The sequence below is a fragment of the Apteryx mantelli genome, chromosome 30 (genome assembly GCF_036417845.1).
Source record: "Apteryx mantelli isolate bAptMan1 chromosome 30, bAptMan1.hap1, whole genome shotgun sequence".
NCBI lineage: Eukaryota > Metazoa > Chordata > Aves > Apterygiformes > Apterygidae > Apteryx > Apteryx mantelli.
In genome coordinates, this window is record NC_090007.1 from 1,659,105 (window position 1) to 1,670,545 (window position 11,441).

At 42.4% G+C, this 11,441-nt stretch overlaps 1 protein-coding gene across 2 annotated transcripts in view; it reads right to left on the reverse strand.

Annotated features, from left to right (window-relative positions):
- Nucleotides 1–10,734, reverse strand: part of GATAD2A (GATA zinc finger domain containing 2A) — a 71,812-nt gene extending 61,078 nt beyond the window's left edge. The window contains exon 1 of one of the 2 annotated variants that reach the window (XM_067312652.1): nt 10,713–10,734. The gene's annotated coding sequence lies outside the window, so the exon portion shown is untranslated. The remainder of the gene's footprint in view (nt 1–10,712) is intronic. The other variant, XM_067312650.1, reaches the window with a different exon arrangement.
- Nucleotides 10,735–11,441: the final 707 nt, after the last annotated feature.

The window sequence follows — 11,441 nt, forward strand, 5'->3', positions numbered from 1 at the left end:
CAGCTTCTATCTCAGAACATTACAGATTTTCTGTAAACCTTTGCTACACACTATTTTGCATACTCAAATATATGTATAGCTTGCCATCTAAAGTAAATATTACATTTTAATTAAAATCCAATAGTTCAAAATTAGAGAAGCCGTTTATGTAAGCAAGCAGCTATACTTTTGCAAATCTTTTCCTTGTTATGCATCAGATGATGTAGAGCAAAGCAATAACAGAAAAATATTACCTCACCATCTCTCACCTGGGCCTTGATTAAATGTACTCAATTAAGCATAAAACGGAGCACCGAGCGTATGGTCAAATGGGAGAAGGAAATCTGAAATTCAGACTCAGCCTCCGTTTAGGCTGGCAAGTCCTGGGTGTGTCACTAAGGTGACAACGCTTTGCGGAGGGCATCAGCTGCACTACCTTAATGACACTCCCTTGTGCGTTGGTGCCTGGATTGGCAAGAGGTGGGTGGATCCAGAGGGAAGCTTTATCTGTCAGCCTTTCCAGCCAGGCCAGTGGAACAGAGCAGCTACGGAGCTTGTTTGTTTACATTAGTCTGCTCAATTCTTACAAAGATGCTGGTAAGAATCCAACATAGCAAATCGCCTTGGATACTTACTTGAGTATGATTTTCATTCATGAATGTGGCATATACCCAGAAAATAGCACAAGTATTAGTTCCGATAATCAAAACTAATGTTATATAACCTAATTCTACTTTAAAGCTGAACACCTAATCAAGAAGGCAAAATCTTGCTGGAGCCACAAAGTTCTACTATTAAGTTGTTCCTCCAGAGGTATGTCCCTCACTCCAAATGTGAAGTCCATAGATGATATCATTGATCAACTACTTCCTGTATATTTTAATAGTACATTATTTACATTCTTCATACCTCCAAATATAATATACACCAGGTACCTAATCTTGTCGTAACAGTAGTAGAATTTGATACTGGGATGTGAGAAAAAACAAGATGCACAATTCAGACAAAATTCACAAACGTCACTGAAGGAAGAATGAAAAATGAGATTAAGCCTCTTCTCCACTTCAAGGTGTTGTTGCCTATTAGAATTCAAAAGAAAAAAAAAGTTCAAAGAAAAACATGAAGTAAAACTCAAGTCAGATGAATACACCTTTCTTAGACTTGGTCAGCTTCCTACAACTAGCAACATATGTAAGAAGCATGGGAACATGCTAATATTGGCATACAGAACAGGCTAAACAAGTTCTTTAAACCCAATAGCCAATATATATTTTAGTAAAGGTAGAGAACACCGCTCTAAAGATGTTTGATGGTCTAGAGGATCAAGAAATCAGTATAGCTACTTCTTACTGTTGCCTCAGATCTGCTTCAGAATCTGTTATGTTCACCTGACTTCCACCATTCAGAAGATAAATTAAGCTTTACCGCTTAGTGTTTGTTGACCGGGAGTCTGACACTAGAAAAGAGAGACCGCAATTCTTTTTTTTGTTTAAAGCAAACCAAAGCACCTTGTAATGAACTTTTTTTTTTTTTAATCTTTTATATCGCTGGCTAGAATTCTGAAATTAATCTTTAAACAGTTAAAGGAGAAAAAAAAGGATAAAACTGTGAGCATGCTGCAACAGTGTCAGAAATCATAACAATACAATTTTAAGCTGGCTTATGCTAAGAATGAAAGGAATTCCATAGACTCAAGATCAAGAGACCTTCCATTACTTATTTTCTCGTGAAACTATATTCAGGCTGTAAACTGCAGTGCAAGTTGCAACTTCCACAAGCTGCTCAAGACATAATTTCTGATAAGTAGTCAGGAATATGATGAGATAGTAAACAGGTGCATTTTAACAAGAAGAATCTGAGACACTTCAAAGTCAATATATAATCTGTACCACTGCGTCTATTTGTCTTTCTCCCATCCAAACGGAGTAATACTTAAATGTTTCCTGCAGCAAAGCAGGACGTGAGATTGGAAACAGTCAAAATTCCATAATCTAAGCAGTGAGGTGAATGACTCTAAACAGAAATGAAAATTAATCTTTCTGGAACTGAAGAAATTAAAGATCACTAATGTATGGCTTTTGAGGAAAGGAGGAAAACAGTAGCTATATATGCAAATATTGCTTTGCCCAAGATGGTGTCTTCAGTGTGGTATTATCTAACCTTCTCTTTAATAAGCGCTTTTATGAGTGGAAGAGGATACAGTAGGAGCTTTGCTCCAATTCAACAAGCGCTTCATGGACTATCGATTTTACTCTGAAGTGGGAGAGAACAAAGTTCACATAGCACTGCTTTTATATTTAAAGATCTGCCAAAGAACATCTCAACCTCCTGAAAACTGGTCCACCACAGACTTTCTCAGATCACTTAAGTTAGCCTTGCGATCTGCGACTTTGGACACAAATGTTTTGCTGGCAAACAGTGAGTCAGACCCACAGAGCCATTACTTTGAGGGAATGGCTGTAAACAAGCACCTCTTGCTTGTTTACTGATCATTGTCACGTGGCTCATCAGTACTTGACCCTGATTAAAAGAAGAATGAACTAGTGGCAGAAAGCTCTAAAGAGTTCCCATAACATTTGACTTTCCGTAAATTCTAACTACTACAGAGTCCTAAGAGAAGCGGGACCCCCAAACCAGTGGTTGCAAACCTATAACAATGAGGGCTGAAATAGATCTTAGCCTCTCTTCCTGCTAATTGTATCAGTCGTTGAATATTCACAAGCATTTTTTTCATCTAGACCTGCCAGCCTATTTTTAACTGTCTCATCTGCAGCCTGTAAATGCTACACATGAGAAGAAAACCACAAGCCCCCAAGAATACCCTTATTATTTCATCATTTTTTTGCACAGGAGCGATATGGCTTGCTGAGTGTCCATGAGCCTCTTCTCTAGCACGGAAGCCTTTTTCAGAATAGAATATAGAATACTCTGAATTTGAAGGTATCCGCATACAAGAAATCTTCCAACCAGCAACTGCTTGCTGTGCATCAGCTGGACTGCTAACCATTTAAAACTTTTTTTCTTTTTAATGAAAACTCAAAGTTCTGCCACAGTCAACATATACAATCAGATGATTTTGTTATTTTTATCTGCTGATTTCCTTTCATGTTACACGCGCATTGCATTTTGCCTCATCTAACTGGTAAGCTCTTCAGGGTAGGGGGCAGTCTCTGAATGCAGCAGGACCTGTGCTATTAAACTGCAAGTAATTTTAAATATGAATTGCTTCCATCTGAGCACAATAATGAATACTTCCAGTTGCATATAATTTGCTCACTCCTTATTCAAAAATATTTAAATTAATAATTCACACTAGTATCCACATACATATACTCTGAAACCCTGAACAGTGAAGCAGAAGAGCACTGAAGTACCCACTGTTAATAGGAGGAGTCTGAGAATTAAAACACATGACATTTCCTCCAGCCTGGATAGCATTTGGTCCTTCTTGCGTTTTGGTCTTTACTGCTCTCCAAATCAGACATGATGGGGGAAATATAAAATATGATCTCAAGGACTGGAACAGAACCGACCAAACTTTGTATTCTCAAAGCTCTGGTCACAGAGCTGGTCACTGGTTACCCCACTTTCTAGAAAACCAGCTCTTATCCTTGAGGGATCAGTTAGGCTGGTTGGTATATTTTTGGCTGAAATGGATCATTTTTCAAGAAGATTAAGCAGCAGAGCTGAAAGTTTTACAGTACTGTAGATACAATAATTAGAACTTTTCTCTCTATTTCTCTGACACATATGAGATGTTCCTGCACAGGGCTATGGTGGTGTTTTCAGGAACGGTACCAAAGATATTCCTGACTTGATAGATTATGAAAGCCAGACTGTGCTACTCAGTTGAGTTGTGAAATTTCAGGATATCAAACTTAAAACTGAAATGGTTCAAAAGTATTTTCAAGTAGGATGAGTGTTTGTCTGCCAAAGTGTCTTGGGAATTGCAGGACATGGTTGTCACTGTCTCCAGGTGGCCACTGTTAATGATACTTCATTATTAATCAGATTGGAACAACACCCCCCCCCTTCCCCCCCCAGTCAGTGTTTACCAATCAGCAAGCTGGACACGGAAAAGCCTGTTTGGGGAAAGATTTGTTTTTACAATTCATATCCTACAAACCAAGAATTTTAGAATATCTAGGGAATCTCTTTTTCACAAGGTAAATGGGTTTGTAGTTACAGCATAAAGAACTCCACCTAAATTCTACAAAACATATTTGAGTAATTCTCAGTAATTCATTCTCTCAATCCAGCATCAGACTAGACTCCTAATAGAGATTAATATGAGCACGATCAGATATTTGTCCGCATGGGTGCCATGACATCTACAGCTATTTGTGTTTAACAGTCAGGTTCTCTCTAAAGATCCTTGAGGAAGAGGTACTGGGAAATGAAGAGTTGATAGAAAGTATTCAGAATTTATTAAAAGTTTTGCCTATGCAAGACCAGTGATACAGTAGTTTTGATGAAAATGGATATGAGAGCCTCCAAAACAGATTACTCTTACTTTAGATTTCTTTAAATATGCAGACAGGCAAATGATTCATGCTCTCCTTGTTGCTAAAACCCATACTGTGTATGAACAGTAAAGCTGGTTGCATATAAATTCATATATTAACTGAATTAGCGTCAGTCTTAACAATTTTTTTTTTTTTAACAGAAAATAAAGCCCTTACCACAAAGAGTAGAAGTACGGGTTGGTTAGATAAAGAACAAAAAGTAGGAATTTTGAGCAAAAAAAATTCAGAATAACATCCCTTTAATAAAGCTGAGTATTTTCATTAACGTTGTGAAAGGGAGTGCTCAGTATTTCAACTGTTACTGGATTCTCAAGGTATCCATCCAGAGACCAACACTGCATTGTAACTTTATCCAAAGACAGTCGTGCCCTTTTTGTTACAAAATTCTCTCCTTGATTATAACTGACTTTATTAAAATTTGTATCATGCCAAAGCCAAACAAGCAAGTTATCTGTATGTCTCAAACCATTTTCTTTTAACCTTTCATAGGTGAACAGGAGTTTGACAGTTCAACATGGTTTCAGTTTGCTATAATTTGCATCGTTAATTTTTTAAAGATGAATACTCCTAGTCCTTTGCTACCTATAACTCCCAAAGAGTTGACTGGAAAAGTATTTTCAGTGCATTTCTGAGATGTCAATAGAGCCTTATAATACAATTATATTAAAGGCAATGATGGACAGATTGATGTAAAGCCAAAGTCTAAAACAGCATAACTAGGTTTTATTGATCTAAACAAAGCTTAGTAGATAAGACAGATTGTTATTGAAGTATGTTGCATATTGAAAACCTCTGCATTTTTAGGAGGATTATCTGAGTCTTATACTCTGTTTACTACAGGCATTTACTAACATCATTCTGCCTGGTAATAGGACGTATACTATCAGCATATAAGAAACGCCAGTCTTTTCCCATAGCACACTACCAATTCTAACTTAAGTTCTAAGAAGTCGCTTCCCCCCTCTCCCCCCCAACAGAATTGTATTAGGTCAGTTCCATAACCTGCTTTCCTTCTGAAAAGCAAGGATTATAAATGAGATTCATTTCTAAATTTAGGATTGATGGGATCAGTCATTACTGATCTTATTTTTTTAGGCAGATTTCAAAGGAAAGGTATTCATAAAGCCACTACTACTTCCAGTGCTTGCTTAAAGTTTACCGAAGCTCTAAACTAGAAACCTCAGTGCTCTTGGTTGCTTTAGTTGCTGGGATTACCTTCACAGAAATTAACATACAGCTGATATTGGAAGAGCTAGATGCATTTCTTCCATCTTTCAAAATAATCTTAAATTTGTCCTCAACAATGAAGCCAAATACTTCTACTGAAAAAAGACAGTGTGTGTGTGGGGGGGGGGGGGGGGGGAAATCACTCACAGCCATCAGATAATACTACCGATTACATGCAATTCCCAACGCATTGCCAAGAGATGGCTCTCAGAAAAAAACATCGCATCTACTATTTCACCAAAACCTGAAGTAGCCTTTGTTTTCCTCTGAAGAGGAAGCTTGTCCTCCACCACACGCTTACCAAGCCTTGCACTGAATCTGCACGCCGCAGAAGTACATATGATCAAGTGGGAGAAGAGAGATAACAACAGAATCATATTCCACAATTTCAGTGCTCAAATGAATAATCATGTACTTGTTTAATAACTCCAAAAAAGGACAGCCCAATTCTTATCATCAGAGTCTCTAGAGATTTAACATCCTTGGCATTGTATCCTAAAAGGAAGGAAATTTCTCACTTCCCTAGCTATTTCAGTTATATAAATCAATTGTTGAAGGATAGTTTAACTGGTCTACGTATAGGAACCAGGGCAACTATATTTGGGCTCAGATGGTATTTGGAGATGCTTATTTATAAATTAAAATTAAAATGGTTTATAATTTATCAGTAATTATATGCAAGTACTTTCAAAAGAATTGTGAAATATATTAGCTAGAAAAAAAACCTGCTTGATTTTATACTGGCGCTCATGATGCCAAGTCTGTTATGTACTAGTAATAACAGGCTAAACCAAGAAAATGTAATTTAACCATGAAGCTATTTGACTGGGTCCTTTTGACCCAAAGCCTAAAACACGATCACCAAATACCTACTATCCTCTCATTTTCTCCAACCTACTTGAATGTCATACTAGTTGGATCAGTGGGTTCAGTTGCATATAAATTATAGAATTTATAAGAGATTATAAATAAGGACTCATGCTGTGTGCTGTAAAAAGAACAATAAAAAGATGGAAAAATCCTGAGTAGCTCCTGGTAGCTCCATTAGCATAAAGCCACTGGTTTACCGTGTCAGGTAACCAAAAAGCAAATATTGTAGATACCATTCCAATATTTCAGTTTGTCAGTAACACCCCAGTTATTTGCTACAGCAAGGAACAGATCTGCTCTAAGCAACAGAATTCTAAAGGATGAATTGATGCCATGGCTGACATAACATACCTGTTTAAAAAGAAGCAATAAAAAAGACAGACTAGATCACACATGGCAATAGTACTTCCGTGTATCTATTTCTAGGGAAATGGTGTGTTCCACAACAATGTTTCACAAGTAATATTCATGTGCTTATTCTGCTAATCTGGAAACCTATTTGACTAAAAGTAACGAGTCAAGTGAAAAGGCAGGAAGCATTCAGTCGAACAACAGTAATTTTTATCTTTCCATGCTGACTTTAAGCTTTCTCCTCCAACTTTACTGAAGAAGCCAAGAACAGTACTTTCTGCTCTGATTATGATGGGCTGATGGATTCAGTTGATGTTATCTATTTTACTTAGGTCAAAATAAAACATTTATTATCCAATTCTGAAAGTAAGCATATGGCACCACTATATATAGCCAACGAAAAGGTAAGACCTTTGGCATCTGAAGATACTCTCAGCTGCTCTTCTACAGTCAACCTACCTTTACCCACATAGCACAACAGCTCAAATGCTTTCAGTTTTCAAACTTGGGTGAGAAACAGCACTGGTAAGGTTTGCAAAAAAGTACATGCTATCTCGCTCTGAAGAACAGGGAATTAGTCAGCAAAGGGGTATGCTCACAATGTGTCTTCTCTCATTGTTCTTTGGCTGCAACATTCATTGATATTTTTGGTTGCACACCAAAACTGTGAAACAAGATACTCTGAGTCAGCCCAGAACGTAGATGAGATTGAATCCTAGCATTCTGTAAGGAACGGAGAACACTATCAGCAAGCCAGGCTAGGTAAATATTTTTCATACATCTTCTTGAATAATTTTTTTTCTCAAATTTTCTCTCACCTTTCTTGTACTACCCAACAATGCCATACAGAGATATTTCACAGTGGTAGTAGCCCATTGATACTGCTCAGTTCCTGAAGTAGAAATGCCTATGTCAAAAGATGCAAGTGGTCCCATGTTTTGAAAACAGGACATTAATTCACTGTTCGTGACCATACTGGCCCTAGCAGCAAAAAGCTCTGAATTCTGATTCCACGGCGTTGTGCCATTACTAGAAACATTTAAGGATTGGCTCCCCTATTCCCTCAGTTGCTGCTTAAAACATGCCTGTGACCCATTAAGTCTCCACTATTACTTTTAAATTCCCTATCTGCCTTTGGAAAATTGTGACAACGCACAAGCCAGTTTCTTCAGAGACACTCGATAGACTCCCTAAATTCAAGCTGAAGATATCAGAGTGGAAAGCAGTCCATCTCCCTTTTGGCCAAGCAGCTGAACTCAACTGAGATAAGACACATTCAGTTATAGCTAAATCTAGCAGAGACCTCTTAATTTTTGCTGCAATACGGAGGTTATCATTCTATGGTTCTGCCTCTTATGTACAATCCTTGAGACATTCAGTCTGTCATGTTGGGAACTGGATTATTAACTTTGGATGAAAGCTAATTCACATTCTTCAAGAGGTTTCAAATGCAAGGGAACCATGTTTGTGTAGTGATTTAAAACAAGATTTTGTTTTCTTAGATGTAGTCTCCAACTCATTGCTTACAGACACGTTTCTTCATGCAAGACCCTCTAAAATTGCTCATGGCAACAAGAAATTAAGATGTTCAAAATGAAGCCAACTGGGAGACATGAAACAGCCTGTGGCATTTTGTTTGCTTCATATAGTTGCCCACTGGGCAGCAGAATTTAGGAACCACTGGTACACAGAAGTAATTTCAGTTACATGTGTGTGATACCATAATCTGTTTTACCTTTTGGAAGATTTACTTATTTACTGTTTGAACAGCATGTGCATTCAGTTTGGTTAAGTGTCCTTAAACTCTTGAAAAAGTCTGAAAAAAACAAGTCATCTGTAGCAGTCATACTGAGATTAGAAGAAAAGCTAAAGTTTACCTAAAGTTTAAGAGAAGGCCGCCCAGTAGAAAAATCATGTTTTCTTTCTTAAAACTTTGTGCTTAGTATGCAGTCATGAAAAATATTCAAGTATTTTACACAACTTTCCCTGCATTTAACAGTATTCAGCTAATTCAACTAAATATTCGTATCACCAGTTTCTAAGTTGTTTTGTAATTATTTTTAAGGGACTTTTTCAATTTAAGGCAAAAGGAAGAGTCCTCATCTTTTTCCTTGCCTATACTTTTTACTTGTTTGGAATGTCCTGCTAAAATGCTGTGAAGAATCAAAATTTCTACAGTTAGTTACTTCTAAATACTTAGCCAATATTCTTTTACCTACAGCAACTGCCACAGCATATGTGGCTCATACATATACTCATTTTTTCTCTCTAGCTTTTGACCACACTTATCACAAAGACAGAAAGAAAGAAAAAGTGGGAAAAAGATAGAAAATTAATAATGAATTAGATTTTTTAAAAGCCATCTATATACATTCTGTGAAACATGGCAGATAGCTGGGGGTGAGGAGAAGGTGGTAGACCACAGACAGGATATAACTTTATTTTGAATAGAGCTTGTCTTGCGTACAAACTAAATCCCCCCCAAAGTAGTACAGAGATAAACACTGCCAGAAAAAGAAAGTAATTGAGTTATAGAGGCAAACACAAGGGCAATGTTTTCACATTAGAGAAAATGAGCCTAGCTCTCAATCTTTGCACACATAACCTCTAACATGTCTACAAACATGGGTATAAGTACTCATCTTTGGCACCAGCCCCACAGAACACCTCCATCTTAAGTCCTGTCGTGAATTCAACCCATCTGGCACTCTCCAGCAAGCAACCAGTTTTTTGTTCCTGCTTAGCAGGTCCCCTCCGAACGTGGCCTCACCCTGCCTGCATTCACCCTTTCTTCCCGGGGGTGCCTCCTCCACGGAAGACCCTGGCTTTTGGCGCCCCACGACAGAACTTTGTCCGTTTCTGAAGTGCCACTTTCTCGCGCGGTGGACGTCTCCTTCCCCCTGCAGCACGCACCACCGCAGCTTCTGTCAGGAGTCCTGGTACCTTCCTTTCCCACACTGCTGCCCTCCGCTTCCAGCAGGCCCCTTTCCCCGCTGCGCCTCCCGCCTCTCCTCACGCAGGGCCCCTCGGCCGCCCGCTCCGGAGCTGACTGCACCCACACACACCCCCCCCCCCGGGGAGGCCAGCAGGGCCCGGGCGCCCCAAGTTTTTTTATTTTATTTTTTTCCCGGATGCCCCATCTTCCCGCATCTGTGGCTCCCTCCCCTCCCCCACCGCCCCTCCCCCGCCCTCCCAAGTCTCCGGGACTAATAATCTGGCTTTGCTGACATGCTCTGGTAGCTGTGCCTATCGGGCAACTCCCAGGATGCACTCTTCGCTCCTCCCTGGCACCCCCTCAGCCTTGCCCACCCTCTCCTGGTACTTCCCCCCCCTCCCCCCAATTTTATTTATTTATTTATTTATTTATTTTTTGGAGCGCCCCTCCCAGGCCCGCTCTGCCTCAGGCCGATTCCCTCCGGGCCTTCCCCTTCCCCCGCCATGCCTGCGCCCCGCCGCCCTCGGGGCGCCCCCAGCCCTGGCCCCCGAGGGCGCCCGCGCCTCGTCGCCCCCCTCCACGTCCCGCCGGGCCCCCCCCCCCCCCAGCACACAGCGACCCTCTCCCCTCCGCCCCGCTTCCCTCCCCCCCCCGGCTCCTCCTCTCTGCCCCCCCCCCCGACCTCCTTCCTCGGCTCCTCACTCACCCCCTTTTCCTCAGCCCCGGCGCCCCCTTGCCCTCGCCCCCCTCGGGGCGCTGCCCCCCCTCCCCGGGCGCCCCCGCCCCGCTCCCCACGGGCTGCTGGGGGTGGCGATGTCACTCACTCTCCTCAGCCCCCTCAGAGCCGCCTCCTCCTCCTCAGCGGGGCCCGGGCCGGACTGGGGCCGTGGGGGGAGGGGAGGCGGCTCCCTCAGGTGGCCACTGACAGGAGGAGGGAGGGAGGGAGGGAGGAGGGGGCTGCGCGCGCAGGGAGACCCGCCTCGCGCCGGGCTCCCTCCCTCCCTCCCTCCCCCCCTACCCCGCCCCCCCTCCGCGCGCCGCGCCGCCCCGCGCCGCGCGCCGCCGGCGGCGCGGGACTCCCGGGGTGGCGCGCGCGCCACCAACCGTCACCTCCTCGGGACGCTTTTCCCGCCCACCCCGGTTGCTAGGCAGATTTTGACAAACTTGCGTCTCCACCCGCCTCGCTCCGCCTCCTGATCGGCTTTTTTTTTTTTTTTGAAACGAGGTTTTGACTCTGGCGGTAACCAATGAAAACCTGGGGTTACCAAGCCCGCCAGCCAATGGGAGCCGAAACCAGCCTTTGGCCCGCCCCCGAGCTAAGCTGTAAGGAGAAAGGGGCGGGGCTTCGCTTTGACCGACGGGCGGGCAGACCAGTAAAACCCGCGGAGCGCCCGGAGGGTGGGGGAACGGAAGCCAATGCGCGCCGCGGGCGGGGCGGGAAAGGGGCGGGGCCGGCGGCCGGGCTGGCTGCGCGGGGCTCGGCGGCGCTCCCCGCCCCCGCCACCCGCGACCCGGGCACCGCAGCGGGGAGGGAGGGGGAGGGGGAGGGAGAG